The sequence below is a fragment of the Gadus chalcogrammus genome, chromosome 10, assembly GCF_026213295.1.
Source record: "Gadus chalcogrammus isolate NIFS_2021 chromosome 10, NIFS_Gcha_1.0, whole genome shotgun sequence".
NCBI lineage: Eukaryota > Metazoa > Chordata > Actinopteri > Gadiformes > Gadidae > Gadus > Gadus chalcogrammus.
This window is the reverse complement of record NC_079421.1, coordinates 10,918,546-10,943,054: the sequence shown is the minus strand read 5'-3', so window position 1 is coordinate 10,943,054 and position 24,509 is coordinate 10,918,546. Positions and strand designations below refer to the sequence as shown.

The 24,509-nt window shown below is 45.3% G+C and overlaps 1 protein-coding gene across 2 annotated transcripts in view; it reads left to right on the top strand.

Moving 5' to 3' along the window:
- lingo2 (leucine rich repeat and Ig domain containing 2) overlaps positions 1–24,509 on the top strand; it is a 79,023-nt gene that overhangs the window by 35,300 nt on the left and 19,214 nt on the right. For both annotated transcript variants that reach the window (XM_056599939.1, XM_056599940.1), the window contains one exon: positions 17,264–17,335. The gene's annotated coding sequence lies outside the window, so the exon portion shown is untranslated. The remainder of the gene's footprint in view (positions 1–17,263; positions 17,336–24,509) is intronic.

Below are 24,509 nucleotides of genomic sequence, written 5' to 3'. Positions count from 1 at the left end.
TCTAGATAAAACAGGTGTAGGCATTCTATAAAACAGGTGAATGTATTCTATATTAAACAGGTGAAGGTATTCTATAAAACAGGTGAATGTATTCTATAAAACATGTGAATGTATTCTATAAAACAGGTGAATGTGTCTATAAAACATGTGAATGTATTCTATAAAACAGGTGAATGTGTCTATAAAACAGGTGACTGTATTCTATAAAACAGTTGAATGTGTCTATAAAACAGGTGACTGTATTCTATAAAACAGGTGACTGTGTTCTATAAAACAGGTGAATACATTCTATAAAATAGGTGAATGTATTCTACAAACAGGTGGCTCTATAACCCTCCCTGTGTCTCAGACTGAGCCCAGCCAGGGCTGGTGTCGGTGTTAGCAGTAATGGAACAATGTGTCCTCCAATCAGCGGTCGGTTCTCCGTCTGCGTCTCCGTTAGAACGTGGTGATGAAGTGGCTGTTAGCCCTTCCGGACCCTCCTGACCCCGGGTAATGGGGGCCGCGGCATCGGACGAACGCTGAGCGTGAGACACTGAAACTCTCTCCAGTGCCTCCTCTTTGGGGTCGAAATTATCTGCTGTGAGGGTTCCTCCTTAAAGCATCCGCTCGGCTGAGCTGTGACTACCATCGCTCTGAGAGATTACAAACGGCCGCATTAATAACCCAGCAGGAGAGTGCGAGATGGAGAGAGCTAGCAGGAGAGCGCTAGCAGGAGAGAGCTAGTTCTCTGCGGCACAGGGATGGTGAGCAGGGCTGGAGACGGATCACTATCATAGTTCTGAAGAGTGAAACACTGCTCACTACCATAGTGCTGTAGAGCTCATAAACATAGAGTTGTAGAGCTCACCACCATAGTGCTGTAGACTGCTCACCACCATAGTGCTGTAGAGCTCACCACCATAGTGCTGTAGAGCTCACAAACATAGAGCTGTAGAGCTCACTACTATAGTGCTGTAGAGCTCACTACTATAGTGCTGTAGAGCTCACTACCATAGAGCTGTAGAGCTCACTACCATAGTGCTGTAGAGCTCACTACCATAGAGCTGTAGAGCTCACTACCATAGTGCCGTAGAGCTCACTACCATAGTGCCGTAGAGCTCACTACCATAGAGCTGTAGAGCTCACTACCATAGTGCTGTAGAGCTCACTACCATAGTGCTGTAGAGCTCACTACCATAGAGCTGTAGAGCTCCATACCATAGTGCTGTAGAGCTCACAACCATAGTGCTGTAGAGCTCACTACCATAGTGCCGTAGAGCTCACTACCATAGAGCTGTGGAGCTCACTACCATAGAGCTGTAGAGCTCACTACCATAGTGCTGTAGAGCTCACTACCATAGAGCTGTAGAGCTCACTACCATAGAGCTGTAGAGCTCACTACTATAGTGCTGTAGACTGCTCACTACCATAGTGCTGTAGAGCTCACTACCATAGTGCGCTAGAGCTCACTACCATAGAGCTGTAGAGTTCACTACCATAGAGCTGTAGAGCTCACTACCATAGTGCTATAGAGCAGGGCTGGAGGCTGCTCACTACCATTGCTTTGAGAGATTACAAAAGGCAGCATTAATAACCCACCATGCGAGCGGCAGCACTCTGCAGCCGGTGATGGATAGCTGCTCTCTGGGCGTCGAAGAGGAAGAGAGGAGGGAGAGAGGAGAAGGAGAGGCCTCTATTTGCTGCATTGATTTTATTAAGACTTTCACCACAAATATGAAATATAGTGCTGAACTCGTTGCAACCAATTACAGGACTACAGGCGATAGATCTCAGCTTTGTCCCCCGTCAAATCACCGGACACACAACCGATGTATGGATAACAATAAACACACAGAAAACTTTATTAATGTCCACGTGAAATACACTTTTAATAGACATCTAGAGGTCTGTACGTTCTGGAAAGGAGATAAAGGTAAAAAAAACCGCAGCTTGGGAACATGTGCCTATATACAACGCGCTGTTATACTAAACCAACTGTTCTATAATAAATAATGTGTTACTTTAGGTGGAGAGGAGGCGGTGTTACTAGGTGAAAAGGAGGTGTTTTTTGTTGGAGGGGATGAGATGTTTCGGGTGGATAGGATGTGTTTTGGGTGGAGAGGATGAGGTGTTTTGGGGGTTGGAGGATGTGGTTTGGGTGGATAGGAGGTGTTTTTGGGGTGGAGAGGAGGTGTCTTGGGTGGGGAGGATATGTTTGTGGGGGTAGAGGATTTGCTTTTGGGTGGAGAGGATGTGGTATGGGTGGGGAGGTGTGGTTTGGGTGGAGATGACATTGAAACAGAAGAGATCTACATCAGCAGATGGTAGCGGAGGCAGAGTGTTCCCATCTGGTCATTACTGGGAGAGGATGTTTAAGTGAGTGCTTCACACATATATACTCCTTTTAAATGCCTGCGTGATGAGCAGGACTTAGGCGATGAGATTCAGATTTGTGTTCGCTATGCCAAATTGATCCAATTGAGTTATGATACGTCCTGCTGCTAAGAGCCTGTTTCACATCTGGAGAGCAAATGAGGAAATATTTATAAAAGCCTTTTGCTGCCCATCCTATGTTCCTGAGAAATAGTCCCCAAACACGCACACACACAGACACGCGCACACACGCGCACACACACACACACACACACACACACACACACACACACACACACACACACACACACACACACATGCAACATTAAATATACTCTGATTTAGCAATTGGCATGAACAATTATGAATCATTTCGGTTCCTTAGTTCCTACTCTTTGTTACGATGGTCACTAGATAACCAACAATTAAAGGATATAACATCGCAGGTCAGCATCTCTCTTTATAACACATTCAGTAGAGGACAGCTGAGGGGCTGGAGGACTTTAGGAGGAGCCCAGCCCCCCCCCACCCCCTGATATGAGACCCCCCAGTAACACTGGAGTCCTTCAGACCTCTGGGGACCTCCATTACAGGCCCTTGGGTGGATGGGGAACCTAACCTCCAACCTCATTATGCATGGAGGTTGTTCCTGCTTCAGCGGAAAGAACTCCACCTGCACGCACACGCATACGCCAACACATGCACGCACGCACACACGCACATACACACACGCACATGCAAACGCACGCACACGTGTACACCAGTGGAGGCTTCTCCATTGAGGAGAGGGAGGAAGATCCTCCCTAACATTGTTGAGAATAAAAAATGTAGATGCCCAGACTATTGTAATGAATTAATGCCCTTAAATATGACTACTTTATTGCCTTTGAATATATAATGTTCGTTTCCCTGGGTAAAGGGACATTAGCACCCCCTATCGCCTATTGACAATTACTTCAGGGAGGAAGGTCCTCCGTCGCCCTCCGTTGACTCCCATTCATTTCCCCGAAAGTACTGGCGGCCGGTGGATAACATGGGTTTCAATGGGAGAGAGGAGGAAAGTCCTCCTCTGAGTGGGTGGGATCTTAAGGGGTCTGATTCGCGCAAAAATCTATCCGTCTGCGCTATGAACCAATAAGCAGGATCCCTGGATGTTGAGCAGTGTTGCCAGATTGGTCAGATATCCCACCCAATTGGGCTACTTTTAACCATGTTAGGCTGGAAAAATTATCATTCGGCGGGAAATCTGCCCAATCTGGCAACGCTGTCGATAACAAACCCGGTCTGCATTGCCGCGGTGCTCAGTCAGAGACGCAGAGCAAGTGAAATCTGCGATAGCGAGATCCTAAATGTACAATGGAAACATTGGAAACGGAGGACATTGTTAACGTCTTATTAAAAAAAGCATTCCATTCATTGAGTTACAGTGCTAAGTTAGCGACCAAAGAAAGAGGTAGACCACTTCCCAAAATCAAGGTGACCAGAAGTAATGGCAACGTCAGTGTTGTGAGTGCTACATGGTTTGCTAGGTACGCATGGCTTACTGGTAGCATTACAAGCAATCGACTTTATTGCTGGCCCTGTTTGCTTATGAATAATAGCAAATCTCCAACGTGGGCTGTTCATGGTTTCACTGATGTGGAAAATCTTGATAGGGCAACCAAACGCCACGACAAGTGTCAAGATCACGTTGGTGAGCACCAACGTGATCTTGACACCCGTCGAGATCTAGGCCCAATGATAGGCCCAGATTTTTTTATTTACTTTTACAAATCAATAGTAGGCCTGATTTGACTAATATGCTTTGCATCCTTTCCTTCTCAAATGACAGTGATGCCACTGGTGGCTTTGTATAAATTGTATTCACATAACTCCCTCCCTGCTATTTTGTAGTTCACCAAAACACCTTGAAACAACTTGAGTCTCACATTCTTATGCCGCCATACACCAACAGTGCAAGCAGGCCAATGGCAACCAAGCGCGCAGTCCTTCCTCCCTCACTTTAAAAACCACCAGCCGCCACTGGTGTACACACACATACACACAGACGCACACACATGCAAACGCACGCACACCCTCACACACACACAGTAATATATTACCAAAGCTGTTATATGGATAACATTTACTAGTAATAAGTTTAACTAGAGCTTCTGTAGAGAGAGGGCCTCTCTGCTCCACTAATGAACCCGGAGAGCCTACAGTACCGGATGTGACCACCAGGGGCAGCGCAAGATGCATGGGGGTGGTTGGAGCTCAACGCTATCGACTGAGAGTAGACAGAGGTCTGCTTCAGTGGTGCACAAGCATCTGGTTGAGCCATGTGGGTAACACGACCGGGGGCCGTGTTCACACCGTGACGTACCGATCCAGAATCGATGGATGTGAGGAGACGTGTGTTTAATCCCGCTAGCTGTGAATAACGAACGAGACGCTGGGCGATAATCCCCTCTGATCGCTCCCAGGTTCTCCGTAAATAGCTGCATTTGAATAAAGTGGGAAGTTATTTAACATCTGAAAAACATATTTCCCGCCCTTAAGGGTCGTGGCTGACCGGGGGCGGCAGGTCTCAGTGAGGGACGGCGCTGGGATCCGACAGTTGGCCGCCATCTAGGCGAGGTCAGCGGTACTGTCGTCCGTAGGCAGGATGGAACGATCTTAATGGATTAAAACGGCCCTTTTCACCTCCATGCTCCAGGATCTAATGAATTGATTGCCATTAAAAGTGTGTGCTCTTATCCATCGTCAGAAAACGACAACGACGGCACAATCAAAAAATGATGACCTCTTCGAACTGAGGTTTTATTTGAAGTCCCCCCAGGCTCGTTCCCCTCCTCCCTCCCACGCCCCGACAGCACCCCCCCCTGTTCGCTTTGACAGACAGGTGACATACATTTACATTTAGGGCATTTAGAAGACGCTTTTATCCAAAGCGACTTACAATAAGTACATTTCTCATAAGAAGTGCCACAATTTATCGCTATCGGTACAGTAAGGATGTACCGACAGCGATGGACCTGTGACGTGGGTGACGCTAGGTTAGCTCTGTCGGATACCTGAAGCCAGGTTAGCTCTGTCTGATAATTTAACTCCAGCTGAAGCTAGGTTAGCTCTGTCTGATACCTGAAGCTAGGTTAGCTCTGTCTGATACCTTTACTCCACCTGAAGCTGGGTTAGCTCTGTCTGATACCTGAAGCTAGGTTCGCTGATCCCACCTACAGTGTCTTGGACACCCTACGGTAGGCAGGTCTGCTCCCTGGACCCTGACCCCCACACCTCAGACCCCAGGCCTACAGTATCTCCCCTACCTGGACCCTAACACCTCAGACCCCCTGCCGACGGTACCCTACCAACAGCATCCCCGGTACTGTATGACTGAGCAGCGAGCGGCCCTGCTCGCACACGACCTCGTCTCCTCGGCAAAAAGCATGGTTGCCTAGCAACAGCGCAGTCAACACATAAGTGTGGAAATGAGTGTGTGTGCTGTGAGCGCCTCCTCCTCCTCCTCCTCGCGCGGCTCCTGCAGGTGTGCAGCGCTGTGCGTTCCACTGAAGGGTGCGGAACATTGTTCTCCTCGAGGGTAGGAGAACGTCGTTGTTGTGATCCTCGCTGTTCAGACGGAGATCTCGTTGCGTGACGACGGGGGAGAGGAGCGTCACCTGTCTCTCCCCGCTCGTTCACAACACGATGGAAACAGACAGAAATACTCCTGATCTCCCAGGATCTAACCATCTCCCTATTCTCTGTTTGGTATGAATAGTGGGTCGCATGGTAATGAGCAGAACATCTGTCGTCGTGGCGATGGAGGAAACAGCTGGGTACCACATTGACGGTCGGGTAATGATGGGTAATGATGGGTAATGATGGGTAAGGTTTTATAGGTGATGCGAACGATGGGTAACCTTAACTAAAGGTAATGTAGGGTAAATAAGTTGTTATAGGTAATGCTAAGGATAGGTCATCTTAAATTGAGGTAATGAAAGGTAAGTGGAAGAAATGGCAGTGATGGGTAATGAAAGGTTATGTTAAAGGTTGGGTATGGGATTTGTGAAACGCCAGCATATTTTGAAAACACACAACTCAAATGGTCCTTCCCCCTCTCCTTCAATGCTGACTCTGACTCCACCCATTCCAAGTATATGGACGCGCAATCATGCACGAGCGCGAACACAGATGCGCGAGATCGAGCCAGGCTAGCTAGGTTGGAGTTTAGGGTTGTCTTCTAGTGCTAGGTCCAAATGTGGATTAGCTAGTTAGCTAGCTCAAGTAGATTTTCATGTCAGTACTTCTAACTCAGTGGCTGTAAGTGGGTTATGATAAGGATTTCAAGTAATTTTGCAAAAATGGCCAAAAAAGAGAATTCCATACCCAACCTTTAATGAAAGGTATTGATAGTTATAGGTCATGCAAAGTAATGATAATTATAGTTAATGATTGGTAATTATAATGATAGGAAATCATGTGTAATGATCAATAATGAAGGGTGATCCTATCCTATCCTGACAGGTTAGGATAATGAACGGTAGCGATGATCAGAGACAATGATAGGTAATAATAATGACAGGAAATCATTTGGAATGATCGATAATTAAAGGTGATAGTGATGATAGAATGAAGATTAATTATGATGACAGGTAAGGATAATGATTGGGGATGATACCTATAATTAATGATAGGTAATGATAATGACAGGAAATCATTGGTAATGATGGGTGACGGTGATGATAAAATGAAGGTGGATTATGATGAGAGGTCAGGATAATGAGTGGTGATGATGATGATGCTAATGAGAGGTAATGATGGGTATTGGTACTGATGTGTAATACTGGGAAAGGGTTATGCCCAGCTCTGTGCAACACATCAAGCATCACTACAGACAGCTCGCCGCTAGAGGATGAGAGGGTTTGGATCCGAGAACCAGCCCGGAGACGCATTGACTTGTTGCTTTGAAGTCTCTAAGGCCTCGCTTTCTACTTCCCCCTGAAGTAGAACCGTCTAAGTTTGGGTTTGTGAGTGAATTCAGCTGCTGATGATCTCTGTGTTTATCTCGGGAGGATTCTGCCCGGTCAGAGTGCATCTGTTTGTTACTTTAGATTTAATTACCCTGAATTTGCTGGCCACTCACTTTGGTTTACATTACATATTAGAGTGTAGAGTTTGTCCACGTTGTGATGTAATTCAGAGGGAAGTAGCTCTTGCTCCTTGTACATTATTCATTTAAGTGCAAATGAGCGTGTGGCGTAGCCAGGAAGCTCCGCGTGGAAAGGACTTTGAAGGATCTGGGATCTGCTAGTGCTCGGCTAGCTCTCATTAGCAGTGCTGTGATTCTGGAGATAATCACGGGGGTTGCTGAGAAAAGCAGCGGCTCACATCAAACTGAATGAGGAAGATAAGCTCCACAGTCTCCTCTTCATCAGCTGGGCATCCGTCTCACTGCAGAAGGACACCAGACAGCGAATCCAAACACGACGCGCTTCAGCTAACAGCGGCGGCCATTTTGGGAAGGCAGAAGGGTTGTGGTCCTGACTTACAGATCGCTTTAAACGCTGACACTTGTGGTTCATTACCTAATTAGCAAGTCCTCTGCACTCCACTACGGTATGAAGGCCTTTAAAACAAGTATAATAATTTGCCTTCTGTTTAATTATTTTATGATTAAATAAATATGATGCAATAAAATATGTATCCTGTAGAACAGGGATATTAACGAGCAGTGAACACAAGCAGTCTAATATTGTTATTAACAACACATTCATTATAATGCTATTATTAACATCACATCCAGTATAATGTTATTATTAACAACTTATCCATTATAATGTTATTATTAACAACACACCCAGTAGAATGTTATTATTCACAACACATCCAGTATGATGTTATCATCAACATCCAGTCGAATGTTATCATTAACATCATATCCAGTATAATGTTATTATTAACATCCAGTATAATGTTATTATTAGTGTGTAGTTTCTAAGCAATGGTTGCTGTAGGCGGGGCCTGCAAGTTTTGGGCTTTGCCTGTACGTTATGGGCGTGGCCTGTATCTCTAATGAGAGGTTGTCCTCCAGAAGAGGGAGGGGAACGTGTCACGTGTCCTGCGTCCAACCAGCGCAGAGCCGGCTGTCACTGCTCATTAGTGACGGTTCTGGGTTTGAACATGAGTAATGACACGGCGGCCCTGCAGGTGTGCCGCCCGCTGTTCCATGCGACGGAGCCACGCTCCACAGCCCAGACTACAAACCGTTAACCGGTGTGAGGTGTCAGCGGCCCCCTTCATTAGAGACAGAGTTCCCCTCTGAGGGGGATTCACGTCAGGGTGGACCTGCTGGGTCTCCTGATCAAGGTGGGGGGGGGTTGGAGGAGGAGAGGAAAGGAGGAGAGGAGGAGAAGAGGAGAGGCTTGCTCGTACGTTCAAATGCCTTTCTGAACACTGCTTCTCTGTCTCTTTCCTCACCCTGTCCACCTCCCTCCCTCCCCCTCCTCCCTCCTTCATCCCCCCTCCCCTCCCTCCTCACCCTGGCTCCTCCCTCCCTCCCTCCCCCCGCTTTTCACCAATCGGAGAACCAGACCATATTAGGCTGAACCAATATGTAGATGTAAGGGTCGTATGGAACGGATTATCCGCGACTAGGTGACCGGTTGACCAAGTGACCGGTTGACCAGTAGACCAGGTGACCGGTTGACCAGGTGACCAGGATTAGGACCAGGTGAGACCCCATGGCTGACCTCCACAGCGCGGGTGTCAGGGCGTGTGGACCAGCGGACGAGGGGACAGCGATGCCACAGTATTTTGCCGTCTGCTTCTGAGGACGATGATTGGCCGTGGAGTTGGACGGTTCTGTATTCTGGTGTGTGTTCCTCTGTTCCTGCTGCTTGTTACCGGCTCCTGTGTTGAGTCGCGGGCTGCGCTAACAGGACGCCGCCGGCTGAGGCAGAGTGGAGGAAATGTTGCACATTAGGTCTGAGCGGTGATGAGGCCATGGCCGCCGTGTTATCTGGAACGCACAGCTCACCGCCAGAGCGCCCACTGCCAGTTGTATTAAACTATCTATATATATAGATAAATATATATATATATATATATATATATACATATATATATAATGTTCCACACACTGATGAGTCACACAGGCTTGACGGAATAACAAACAAACTCCAATTGTCTCTAAACAATCAAGATGTCACTTTTTGTACTGAGTTCACTGTTCAAAAAGAGACAAGTGAAATCACTGGATAGCACCTCGTAGCAAAGCAAGAAGCCTAAAAAGAGCGAACATAGACTTGAAGAGCGAACATAGACTTGAAGAGTGAACATATAGACTAGAAGAGAAACCCTAACCCTAACCCCCTAGAAGGACCCTAACCCTAACCCTAAGCCTTAACACTTAACCATATTCCTCTACTTTATTTTCAGAGTATTCCTTAAAATGTCTTAATCTGTTCTTAATATTAAGTGATAGACCTAACCCTAACTACCTCGGTAATGTTAGAATACCTTTAACTACCTCTGTTATGTTGGGATACCTTTAACTACCTCTGTAATGTAAGGATACATTTAACTACCTCTGTTATGTTAGGATACCTTTAACTATCTCTGTTATGTTAGTTTACCTTTAACTACCTCTGTTATGTTAGGATTCCTTTAACTATCTCTGTCCTCATGTTAGGAGACCTTTAACTTCCTCTTTTATTTTAGGATACCTTTAACTTCCTCTGTTATGTTAGGATACCTTTAACAATCTCTGTTATGTTAGGATACCTTTAACTATCTCTGTTATTGTAGGATAACTTCAACTAACTGTTCAGATCAGTGAATGTCTGAACAGAGGTTCCAGAGGAGGAGATGCCTGGAGGATGGCGGTGGTTTGTGGTTCTACCCTCGGCTTTCCGGTATTCCGTGTTCTTTAGGGTCAAAAAGGAGTTTTAATTAACGGTCTTTCAGGAAAACCCAGTTAATCGAGAGTGAGCAGTTGAAGGTTAATTCAAATCCCCGAGCGGCGTTTCTCGTAGCGTAACTCTCATGGTTGTACGAGTGTAGCGTGAGCTGCCTACTCATCCAAGGGCAGCTTGTGTAACGCACCAAAGACCCTCCCCCACCTCCTCCACCTCCTCCATTTAGACTCCGATGGTGTAGCAGTTGAGCAGTTAAACACTGACCTCAGCTCCACCACGTCAAGTGTTTTTTTTTATCACAAACGATGGACTACATAACCTGACTGAAGCCATGTTTTATAACATGTTTTATAACATGACTGAAGCCACGTTTCATTACATGGCTGAAGACATGTTTTATAGCATAACAGAAGCCCTCTTTCATAACATGTTTCATAACATGACTGAAGACGTGTTTGTAACATGTTTTATGACATGAGTGAAGCCATGTTTTATGACATGTTTCAAATCATGACCGAAGACATGTTTTAGAACATGTTTTTATAACATGAATGAAGACATGTTTTGTAACATGCATTGAGCAATGTTTTATAACATGTTTTATAACATGACTGAATCCAGATGATATGATGCTAACTAATAGAGATTGCTTGATGTTAACGATAGAGAGGATGTTATTGATAGAGGAGATGATTTTAACAATAAAGAGGATGTTATTGATAGAGAGGAGGTGATGTTAACGATAGAGAGGATGTTATTGATAGAGAGGAGGTGATGTTAACGATAGAGAGGATGTTATTGATACAGAGGAGGTGATGTTAACGATAGAGAGGATGTTATTGATAGAGAGGAGGTGGGTAAAGCCTGATGGAACATGACGAGAAGGTGCTGGCTGCTCTTGAGTCATGTTGGTGTCATGTTAAGTAAAGACGCTAACGACACCTTCAATTACACAGGTTAATTAACAGACATCAGTCATCCCTCCATCAGGACCCCTTCACTCATAGCCTTGTCATAACCAGAGTTTACTACTATCGTTACTGCTACTACTACTAAAGTAGGGTTAGGGAAGTAGTAGGAGTACTGTAATACTACTACTACTACTATAAAAATACTACACCTTTATTGGGTTATTGTCGCCCTGACTGTCTGCTTGCCCTTGTGTTGACCTCTGACACGCAGTTTTCCTCCCTTCATCTCTCTCATTCACACTATTCTTCCTATGGCACTCTGTGCCTCTCTCTCTCTCTCTCTCTCTCTCTCTCTCTCTCTCTCTCTCTCTCTCTCTCTCTCTCTCTCTCTCTCTCTCTCTCTCTCTCTCTCTCTCCACACTATCTCTCTGTCCCTTTTTATCTTTTGCCTTCTAAATCCCTCTCTATCTCCCTCCCTTATTGTGACTCCCTACCTGGCTCTGTGTGTGTGTGTGTGTGTGTGTGTGTGTGTGTGTGTGTGTGTGTGTGTGTGTGTGTGTGTGTGTGTGTGTGTGTGTGTGTGTGTGTGTGTGTGTGTGTGTGTGTGTGTGTGTGTGCGTGCTGCGGTACTAGTGACCTACTTTCCTGACAAAAAGAAGCACAGATGAGGTGGGGGGGAAGGGGGGAGGGAGGTGGGAGAACAGGGTGAGGTGGGAGATCGGGAGGGAGGAAGGAGGACGGGGTGAGGGAATGGGAGGGAGGAGGGGAGGAGGGAGGAGAATAGGGTGAGGAGGGAGGAGAACAGGGTGAGGAGGGATGGGAGGGAGGAGGACGGGGTGAGGGGGGAGGGAAGGAAGGGGCTAGGCCTAGAGGGGGGAAGGCGCGATGGCTTCCTGTTCTCAGGTCTGTAGATTAATTACGCTGCTCATGTCGGTAACGCCAGACTCCTCACGACCATCAATAATGCATCCCACTGTCCCTCCATTTAATCTGGACCCAGCCTTCACCTGATACCTCCTCCTCCCCTTCCTCCCTCCCTCCTCTCCCCCTCCTCCCTCTCTACTCTCCCCCCTCCTCCCTCTCTCCCCTCCCCCCTCCTCCCCTCTTCTGCCCTCCCCCCCTCCTCCCCCCTCATTCCCCTCTCCTCTCTCCCCCCCTCCTCCCTCTCTCCTCTCTTCTTCTCTCCTCCTCTCCTATCTTCTCTCCTCCCCCCTCATTTCCTCTCCTCCTCCCCTCTCCTATCCTCTCTCTGCTCCTCTCTCCCCCTCCTCCCTCCCCCCTGCTGAGTGGAGCCTCATTGTCTCCCTGTCCACTGTGAGATTCAGCCCCCCCCCCCCCCCCCCCAGCTAGCTGATACTCCAGAGCCATCTGGGTTTACTGCTGCAGAGAAGAGGAGGGGTCAGGGGGAGTGGGCGGAGTCAGGGTTAGGGAGTAGAGTCAGGTTTAGGCAGTAGAGTCAGGGTTAGTGAGTGGAGGGGAGTCAGGGTTAGGTAGTTGAGAGCTGGAAAAAGGGATTGTTACCTGAGGCAGGTAGGTAATCTGAACTTGACCCTAACTATCAACTCTGACCCTATCTCTGAACTCTGACCCTAACTCTGAACCCTGAGCCTAAACCTGACTTCTGACCCTTACTCTGAACTCTGACCCTAACCCTGAACTCTGAATTCTGACCCTAACTCTGAGCCTAACCCTGAACTCTCACCTTAAACCTGAGCCCTGACCCTAGCCTTGAACTCTGACCCTAACAGTGGACCCTGACCCTAACTCTGACCCTAACTCTGAGCCCAACTCTGAACTCTGTCACTAACCCTGAACCCTGACCCTAACTCTGAACTCTTACCCTAACCCTGAACTCTGACCCTAACCCTGAACTCTGACCCAAATTGTGAGCCTAACTCTGAACTCTGACACTAACCCTGAAATCTGACCCTAACTCTGAATAATAGTACCTTTGAATGCACTTATATTGGTGGGCAGGAATTTCATTACCTTCACTAAAATATGGTTGTGCTTGTTATGCAGCCTTTAGAGACTAGCAGGGTGTATAATGTACTTTTAATGCTACTTTTAATACTGTTATTGAGATATTCTATAGCTTAATACTGTGTTCTTTAGATAATTTGTACCTTAAAAGCGGCCTATTTTAAAACCTCTAAAGAGGTCGACTGTGTTCATTAGATACTCCATCATGTGGATGCTCTGTAGTTAGGTTCAGGTAATGTAAATTTACCTTGTTTCTGTAATAACAATTACCAGAGCAGTAGTAGTGTGTGCGTGAGCGTTTGTGTACATGTGTGTGTGCGTGTTTGTGCATGTGCGTGTGTGTGTGTGTGTGTGTGTGTGTGTGTGTGTGTGTGTGTGTGTGTGTGTGTGTGTGTGTGTGTGTGTGTGTGTGTGTGTGTGTGTGTGTGTGTGTGTGTGTGCGTGTTTGATTGTGTCTGAGCATGTTGATCATGGCTGTATTTTATTCTATTCTGCGGTGGTAATTCTCCACAGTAAATGGTGTCGTAAGGTTAATGTTGATTTAATAAGCAATTCATTTCAAGCTGTTGTTCTGGAATTACAGAGTAAAACAAGATTAGATATTCGAACATTTTGCTTTGCCCTGAACCAATGAAGAAAATCAGATTATGTTGGGAAAAATATCTTAATGTAGATAGCTTTATGACATAGGTAGCTATGACGAAGGTAGCTTTATAATGTAGATAGATATATCTAGAGCTTAATAGCATAGGTGTTTATATAACGCAGATAGCTTTATAATGTATATAGCTGCACCATCTAGAAAGCTTAATAGCATAGGTTGTTATTTTAAGCGGATAGCTATTTAATGCAGTATGTTAACGTTGGTGGCTAAATAATGTAGCATCTAAAAACTCTTCTCACCCTAACACTAGCTCAGAGCTAACAGTGCTAGGTAACTTTAGAGTGGAGCATCTATAAGGTAGATATGTATGTATCAGGTTAGACCAATCAGTGATCTGCTCATTGTGTCTCGTCCCGGTCGTCTGGTGATCGGCCGACACACGTTGTCTCTGCTTACGTCCTGGTCCTTCATCACGGAGAGGAGGAACAATGCATCACGCTGAGCTGACAGTTTGTGTGTGTGGGACGCCAACTGGGAAGCACACACACCTGTCAGATAAGATAAGGATAGGATAACACCGCCACTCCAGTGAGGCCAGCTCCCCTTATTGGGTCCTGATTGTTATTACTGCAGTAACTCGTTTAGGTTGAGCTAGCACATGTTAGGACGTCCGCCCACCAAAGCTTGCAGGTGGAGCGCGTCTTCTCCAGTGTGTGAGGGCCGACATTTGGCTCAGGAGGTAGAGCGGGTTAAATAGTTACCGGAAGGTTGCTAGTTCAATCCCCTGCTCCTTATAGCTGGCTGCCGCCCTTCGCGGTTAACTCTGCTGTCGGTGTCTGATTGTATGTATAAATGGGTGAAATGTATGTGAATGGATGAATGTTAGGCACTATTGTAAAGCGCTTTGAGTGGCCACTGGTTAGAAAACCATGTTGTCCAATCAGAGAGCCCCACGGTGTGGTGTCTGACGAGCTTGCAGCCTTGTGGGGTTTGTGTTTCCTGTCTGTTTTCCTGCCGCTGCCCTGTATCGGAGCCGTCTGCACAGCTGGTCCAGTTAGCCGGCTGCGGTGAGGGAGTCTGCACCAGTTAATGTTCCTCTGGTGGGAAGGCGAGGACACTGGGAGGTCCAGACTCCTCCTGCAGCTCCACTAGAGAAGGACTAGAGGTACTATGAGAGGAAGAGGAAGAGTAGAGGTACTGTTAGAGGAAGAAGAGGAATAGAGGTTATGAGTTAAAGGTAGAGTAGAGATCATGACAAAGTTAAAGGTAGAGTAGAGGTCATGACAGAGTTAAATGTAGAGTAGAGGTCATGACAGAGTTAAAGGGAGAGGTGAAGGCTTAAAGGTAATGCCAGACCCTTCATGTCGGAGACTCAGAGCACAAATCTTCTATTTCCCGAGGCTGCCTTATAAATAAAAAAGCTACTCTCTTGTTTCCAGATAAATGGACAGAAGCCCTAAGGGAGGGGGAGACGGTGTCTTTGTAAACTCAAGAGCTAAACTCCACAGCAAAGCTGCAAGTGTTGAAAAGAGAAGGTCGTTTTTGCTCATCTCAACCACTTCTCGTTCCGTCTGTTGCACCTTCTCAGGGAAAGATACCCTAACCTCACACCGCTCTCAGTAGTTAACCAGTCATCAAATATTCACCATGTCTTTAGTTAACATGTTATCTAATATTTACTACCTCTTAAGTTAAACTGTTATCTAATATAATATATTTGATTAGTATAATAATATATTATATCTAATATTCAATACACCTATAGTTATCCTGTTATCTAATACAACAAATCTGATTATTATAATAACCTAATATTCCATATATATTATTCAATATGTCATGCATTATGTGAAACCGTTAATCGGTAGAAAAGCTCATCCTGAACAGTGCCATGAACTGCTCCGCCTCTGAGGGGGTCGACCCCGTGGTGTCCAGGCCGATCGGGTCGGTAGAACCCTCAGGAACCTTTCGGAGAACCTGAACCACTTGGTCTTCAACACGCATAATGACACGCAGTAACACACTCTGAGAGCTCAGCCCTGCTGTCCACAAAGGTCAGCAGTAAAACACCCCCAGCGTCAGAGATAATACCCCCAACACCGGGTCAGGGCTGGGGGGGGAACACCAACGACACGTCTCTATAGGTCAGGGCCCGTCGGCCGTCGCTTGCGCTAACCTTAGCTCTCAAAATATCTCCTTGGAAAAACAGAAAGCTTTTAATCTGAACCATTTCTAACTCAGCATTACTGTTAATGGTTTATTAATCATAATTATAAATAATTTATTATGATTATATATTGCTTATCATTTGAGCTGGATTATTCAAACCGCTAACATTAGCACTGTTAGCATTAGCACTGCCAACATATATATATATATATATATATATATATATATATATATATATATATATATATATATATATATATATATATATATATAAAAACCCTGCTTGCTCTCTCCAGCCAGGACTAGACTGACTTAAAGAATCCTTTAGATTCAAGTAAAGACAGAGAGCAGAAGAGATTAAGAGTTTAAAACTAAACAGAAAGTACATCTCTGTGATTGACAGGCAAGATGGATTCCCTGAACCAATCAGCGAAAAGTTGCCCTTATTGGTAGGAATTATACGGGAGTGGTCAAAATCTAAAGTGGCTCACAGGAGGCAGGCGCCGTGGACTGAAACAGATTCTCACCGCACATTTCACTCTCTAATCGCTGACGGATTGGGAGGCTATTTCTAACTAATTGAAGTCAAAGAATAGCTCTTTAATCTTCCCTAGCGTTCAGGTCCAGGCTGCTGTACAGGAGGCATCTCCAAACGTCCACACTAAAGTGATAAAAACATTTGCCGTTAGCCGTTAGCCATTAGCCATTAGCCGGTAGCTGTTAGCCGCTAGCTGCGGCAGAGGGGCCGCCCATCAGGTCTGATGGGGGACCCTCTGATTGGATGTTATACGTCCTGGCACTTATAGTACTTAGCATTGTGTAGCATCTTATCCTGGCTTCCTTTTTGTAGGAGAATGGGTTAACCTAGCGATTGTTAGTGCTTGACACGTCTATCAACATCTTTACTGTACCGACAGCAATATGTTGCTTCTCTTTCTTCTGAGAAAAGTAGCCTATTTACTGTAAGTCGCTTTGGATAAAAGCGTCTGCTAAACGCCCTAGACTTAAATGTAAATAAAAAGACTGAATGACACTCATAAATCCCACAAAGAGATTCCTCTCTCTTAGCTATTCTGGAGTCATTCTGGGGTCATTCTGCTATCCTTCAGCCGTTAATAAAACCAAACAGCAAACTAACTTACGGACCGACTAACGAGGTTCAGATCCTCTCCCCAGGCTGGGGGGGGTCTGATGTTCAGCATTCTTGGAGCCACCCCCCCCCCCCCTGGGGTTCTGTTCTATTTGACTTCCTTCTCTCTGAGACCTCACCTGACGTCATTTGAAGCGGTTTGCGTCTGCGTTGATGCTGTTTTATAAACCCTGGTGTTCCTCTTGTGTTCCAGAAGAGCCGGGGGAACCGGGACAGACCTCCAAACAGCGGGCCATGGCACAGAGGACCCCTGCTGCTCAGAGCGGTGAGTGGGGAGGGACCCCTACAGAGACCCCCTAGTGGGAACACCTAGAGAGACCCACTAGAGGGACCCCCTAGTGAGCCCCTAGGCTATAGGGACCCCTAGAGAGAACCCCTAGTAGGACCCCCTAGAGCAGGCATCTCCAAACGGCGGACCGCGGTCCGGGTCCGGACCAAGTGACGTTCCTATCCGGACCCATGACCAGTTAAAAATAATAATAATATATATATATATATATATATTTTTTTTTTTATGATTTCACTATACAAAGCATGATTATGTTAGTAAAATAATTTCGCACTGAAATACAAATTGAAAGGCAGAATAGTCTGTTGTACAGCATAAAAACAGCAAAAAGCAATGATCTTCACAAAGCGAAGATCATGCACCCACCGAACTCCCCCCCTCCCTCCGTCTGTCACGGCATGTGCGTAATAGCGTCACTCAAATAATAGCCAATCAAATTTTTGGTTTACCGGAAGAGCGATTTGGAATGAGAAAATGGCTTGCTCGAAAATAAGGAAATTTGACCCCGAAAACAGACATTTTAAAGATGAATAGACTGACCAATACATGTTCATTCTCCCGCAAGGCAGTACAAAACCTTTGTTGTGTCTTTTATGTGTTGAAACCGTGGCGCTGATAAAAAGCGGGAATATGCGGCATTACGAATCCAAACAAAGATCCTTCGAGGAAAAGTATCCCCAGATGTCAGAAGTAAGAGCGTGGAAAATATCCAAGCTGAGAGCTCAGTATGAGAGGTCTACGCGTATCTTCACATACTCATTTACAGGCCAGCAACTGGCAAATGAATGCTCACTTAAGATTGCATGGATTTTGGGGCAACATAAAAAAACTTTCAGTGACACGACTGTTGTGAAGGAGTGCTTGAACGCCGCTGCCGAGACGTTACTTGAAGGTAAACAAACGGATGAATTGTGTGAAAAAATAAAGCAAATCCCAATGTGAGCTGCAACGACAACCAGAAAATCCGAAATGTTATCAGATGACGCACTGTCAGCTTCATGCGGCTGTTCAGAGTGCCCCATCCTTAGCCATTGATCTGGATTGGTCTTCAGATGTAACGGATATGCCCAGCTTTTGGTTGTGCGATTGTTTTATCAAGACAAGAAAGAGATCTGTGAGGACCTGTTGGGTCTAACACCACTTGAGACACTGTTTTGCTTGCTTGAAATGAAGGCCTAATGCTCCTCTTTTGTGTTTATTTGAAATGTAGGCCTGGTGTACCTGTTCTGCTTACTTCACATGTAGGCCTTATGCACTTTTTATGTTTACTTGAATTGCAGGCCTAATGTACCTGTTTTGTTTACTTGAAATGTTAATATGCGTTACTTTGACTTACTAGTCTTTCATGGTTAAAAGTAAGCTATTTGGAAATTGGAAATAAATACACCTGAAATTATAAGGTAATATGCTGATTGTATATATATGTTGATTGTATTTGACAAAAGAAGGCTATTATGACGTGGTGTTTCGGACCTTCCTTGGAAGGAATTTTTAGTAACTGGACCTTGTTAAATTTTAATTGAAGACCCCTGCCCTAGAGCGACCCCCTATAGGGACCCCGGCCAAGAGGGACCCCCTGGTGACCCCCTAGGCTAGAGGTACCCCCTACAGGGACCCCCTAGTAGGACCCCCTAGGCTAGGGGGACCCCCTAGAAGGACCCCAAGACACACAGCCCTCAGGTCAGCCATGACGCTATGGGGTGAAGAGAACCTTCACCCCAGAACCTTCACACTATGATGGAAGCCCACCGTGGCTTCCACCCAGTGCTCCCAGCTGCAGCTCTTCCCTCTGTACTGGGAGTCGACAGTAACTTGGTCGGTGGTAATCAGGACCAGCATCTCTGTTTCCTCTGCTACAGGAAAAACAATCAATTATTTATGATGTCATTATCGCTACAGCTGTGTGCCTGTTTCAGAGAGAGAGAGAGAGAGAGAGAGAGAGAGAGAGAGAGAGAGAGAGAGAGAGAGAGAGAGAGAGAGAGAGAGAGAGAGAGAGAGAGAGAGAGAGAGAGAGAGAGAGAGAGAGAGAGAGAGAGAGAGAGACTATTTTCACAAACACTGTTTGCAGTGTGATGGACAGTAGTGAGGTTACACACTGCCCAGGTTACACCTGTTAGAGAACTCGTATCTAACCTGGATGGACTAGTTAAAGAACACACCGACCAGACTAGTTGGAGACCACACTGACTAGTTATGTAACAGACATACTACAGTGCATTGCTACTTAACAGACGAGACAGCTACAGACATCCTCATGCCAGTACGGCATCTCTGCATTTATATGAGAGGGTGAGAGAGATTTTTGAGACATCTTGGGTAATGATATGGAAATATGGTAACGCATAATATATTTATGAAAGGTCTTTCCTTGGTTGTTTGTTAGTCCGGTCTGTTGTGCACAGACTGACGGACGGGATGAAGATAGAATGGGCGAGAAGAGAGGAAGGACTCCTCCTCTTCATCACCCCTCCCTCCTCTTCTTCATTACTCGTCCCTCCTCCTCCCCCCTCCTCCTCCTCATCACTCCTCCTGGGTATACAGCGAGGTGGCGGTAACCCACCAAACATAATAAACATTATAAATATATAAATATTATAAATATGCTACGCATGGTAGGACTGCAGACTCTAACCATCGGAGAGGGCGCACGGAATACAGACACGCTCAATATTTCATGGAATACTTTAGCACCGCTCAGTCGAGACGGATGGAAGGGCGGTGGCTTACAGCTATCATAACGCTGGTTCAAACCAGTCTGACACCACTTCATACAGACCGTTCAAACCGGTCTGACACCACTTCATACAGACCATTCAAACCGGTCTGACACCACTTCATACAGACAGTTCAAACCGGTCTCACACCTCTTCATGAAGACTTTTTTTTAAACAGGTTTGACACCATTTCATACAGACAGTCAAGCCGGTCTCACATCACTACATACAGACCATTTTCAATCAGGTCTGATACCACTTCATACAGGCAGTTCAACCGGTCTCATACCACTTCATACAGACCATTTTTAAACAGGTTTGACACCACTACATACAGACAATTAAAACAGGTGTGATACCACTTCTTACAGACAGTTTTTAAACAGGTCTGACACCAATTCATACAGACCGTACGGTTCCTAACAGGTTCCTTCCAGGTAGAGATAGGAGTAATGAAGAGTCACATCTCTAAGGTAAAGAATTACTTTAGCTCCTTGATCTATAGATCAAGCCTGGAATCTCCTTCTAATACTCTCCTAGCAATGTATCTCGCTCTCACCCTCTCCCTCACCTTCTCCCTCAACCCCACCCTCACCCTCACCCTCACCCTCACTATCACCCTCACTCTTGCTCTTGCTCTCGTCGTAGAGTTAGGGGGTCCGGGTAAGCGAGTGAGGGGTTTTCGGGTTAAGGGCCAGAGAAGAGGGTTAGGGCATTAGCTCAGTGTAAGACATCAGACTTTTCCCATTAAGGGAACGCACTCCACCCCTCTCAGAGCGGAGTTTATTCCGAACTGGACAGAGGTTAAGACAGGAGAGGAGGATGAGAGGAGGCAGATGAAAGAGGGTTTGTGAGGGAGATGAGAGCCAGCACAAGTGCCGCTGGGGCCCTTGTGATCACCAGCGTCTGTCAGATATTCAGGAAAATAAACAATAAGCAAAGGCTTCAGGAGCCTGGAAGCCCCGTGCTCTGCCAGGGGCCTGGAGCCATCTGATGCTGCCTGATATTAACTTTATATTAGCTCACCTCGGGCCCTGGTTGCCTTATTACAGCGCATTTAAACATTTAAATCTGTCTTCTAGGGGAATCGTCACACTTGGCTGTTTGCTACTATCAGAGTGTGCTGTGTATTTAATACAATAACATAGTACTGCTCTATACTTGTGCTGTGTATTTATACAATAACACAGTACTGCTCTATACTTGTGCTGTGTATTTATACAATAACACAGTACTGCTCTATACTTGTGCTGTGTATTTATACAATAACACAGTACTGCTCTATACTTGTGCTGTGTATTTATACAATAACACAGTACTGCTGTATACTTGTGCTGTGTATTTATACAATAACACACTACTGCTCTATACTTGTGCTGTGTATTTATACTATAACACAGTACTGCTCTATATTTGTGCTCTTTATTTATACTATGCCAGAGTACTGCTCTATACTTGTACTTTGTATTTTATACTCTAACAGAGTACTGCTCTATACTTGTACTGTGTACTTTATACTATAACAGAGTATTGCTCTATACTTGTGCTGTGTATTTTATACTATAACAGAGTACTGCTCGATACCTGTACTTTGTACTTTATACTTTAACAGAGTACTGCTCTATACGTGTGCCGTGTAGACTATACTATAACAGAGTATTGATTTATTGTTGTTAAATATGTGTAGTCTGCAACGTCAAACAAAGTTTCTGTAAACTATCTGTCAACAAATTGGACCATTAATGTACATTTTCCAAATCCAAACAATTGAAAACCAAATCTCAGTTCAGTGATGCCAATAATCCCATTTTAACGTGATTTTACCATGGATAAGGAGTTTATGTTGCAGCTGCTTTTATTAGGAAGTACATTTGGCTATCAGGTTATAAATATCAATGATTGTATCGATTACGGTATTAGATGGATGAATGTATAGATTAGGGTTTATGCAGATTAGATTAGGGTAGTAGGGTGAGAGTAGATGGATATAGGTTAGATTACGGTATCAGGGTGAGTGTAGATGGACATAAATTAGATTAGATTGGGGTAGTATGGTTAGTGTAGATGGATATAGATTTGATTTGGGTATTAGGGTTAATGTAGATTTATACATAGATTAGATTAGGTTAGAGCATCAGAGTTAATGTAGATTGGAATAGATTAGATTAGATTAGGGTAGTAGGGTGAGTGTAGAAGTATATAGATTAGATTAGGGTATCAGAGTTAATGTAGATTGAAAAAGATTAGATTAGAATACGGTATCGGAGTTAATATAGATGGACAGAGATTAGATAAGATTAGGATCGTAGGGTGAGTATAGATCCACTAATTGGTATCCCGTGCAGGATGTAGGGTTGGGCGACATCCGTCCGTTCCACTCGGCCGCCTCCCTCCTGAGCAGGGAAGGGGCCGGGGAGCGAGGTATGCTGGGGCAGCGAGTGTAGAGGAAGGGGGGAGGTTGTCAGTTTGAATCTGCTCAGGGCTGGAGTGTGTCAGGGTCCAAAGATAGAGATTCTGAAGGATGAGGCTAGTGACTCACCGTCACCATTAGCACTCTGCTAACTGAGGTCAGAGGTGACTCAAGATTTATTTTAGGGCGAGGATGGTGTGCTAATGCTAATGAGATATGCTAATGCACTGGCTGGTTGTTTGCCAGCATTTGTTGACGAGCTAGACGGAACATCGCTGGCATTTCGCTGCCATTTGATCGTCACACAGCCGTTTCCTCGCTGTTGAGTTGTGTAGCAATAAACACTAAATATCACTCAAACATGTGAGCTTCATTCATGGTCTGTCGGATTATCTGTCCGATTACAGCAACCTAACACGCAGTAATTAACATTAACAATTACAACAACCTATCATGTATTTATTAACATTAACAATTCCATCAACCTATCATGTAGTTATTAACATTAACAATTACATCAACCAACATTGTAGCTATTAACATTTACAATTACATCAACCTACCAAGTAGTAATAAACATTAACCATTACATCAACCTAACATGCTGAAGGTATCACATGTAATCTAGTTAGGAACTTGGTTTAGTTATGACATGTAACCGGGAGTCTTCGGTTTAGTTATCACATGTAACGTGAAGTCTTTGGTTTAGATATCACATGTAACCTGGATTCTTTGGTTTAGTTATCACATGTAACCTGATTAGGAACATGCTTATCCTTTATTATTATTATTATTATTATTTATGTGAATCGCTTTGGATAAAGGCGTCTGATAAACGCCCTTTATGTAAATGTAGAACGTGGTTAAGATATAAAATAAACTTGGTTAGGAACATGGTTTAGTTATCACATGTAACCTGTAGAAGCAGGAGGAACATGAGATAAGGTACCCCTGTTTGTACTGTCCTGTATTTCTGTTGCCGAAGACAACAAAAGGGAATAACAAAATGTCTTCGGTAACACAAAGGTACACAACATGTCCTAGGGAGGAAGAACGTTAGGTTTGAGAAAAACATGAGGACTACCAGCAGGCACAGAGAGAGAGAGAGAGAGAGAGAGAGAGAGAGAGAGAGAGAGAGAGAGAGAGAGAGAGAGAGAGAGAGAGAGAGAGAGAGAGAGAGAGAGAGAGAGAGAGAGAGAGAGAGAGAGAGAGAGAGAGAGAGAGAGGTGTGGACCTCTCTCTCTCTCTCTCTCTCTCTCTCTCTCTCTCTCTCTCTCTCTCTCTCTCTCTCTCTCTCTCTCTCTCTCTCTCTCTCTCTCTTCCCTCCCCCCCCTCTCTCCCCCTCACTCCTGTCTCCATCCCCTCAGCTCGGCATGAGACATGATGAATGTGTTGAAGGAGTTTCAGACCATGACAAAGCCATATTTGAATTGATTTATCTTCTGTGTGGTTCTTTCAATGGGGTTTCGTTACAGTGATGGCAGCTCTAAGACTGAGGCTGAGATATCTCAGCCAACTCTCGGAGTGAGGCTGATATATGTAGGTTGCCTCTCGGATGAGGCTGAGATATTGAGGCCACCTCTAGGACTGAACCTGAAAGATGGCTGCCTCTTGGAGTAAGACTGCATCTCCTAGCTCTGAATCAAGCTAGCAGGCCTAGATCTGTCTCCAGCTAGCAGGCCTAGCTCTGTCTCCAGCTAGCTGGCTTAGCTCTCACTCCAGCTAGCAGGTCTAGCTCTGTCTCCTGCTAGCAGGCTTAGCCCTCACTCCAGCTAGCAGGCCTAGCTCTTGCTCTTGGCCAGTTAAGCGTCTGTTGAAACAGAGATCCCAGGTGACAAAGAGCACAAAGTAATGAGTTTGGAAGGCCAAGCTTTCTGGCAGCATTGCTCCAAATCCTTTTAGCTGAAGAGGGCTTGGCAGTTGTTCTGTCTCTCCGGCGATGGAGAAGGGGCCCAACTCGAGCTGCAGCTGTTTCGGGGCCGCTGCTGGTCTCTGTGTGTTCTGGCAGGAGGAGAGGATTTGTAAC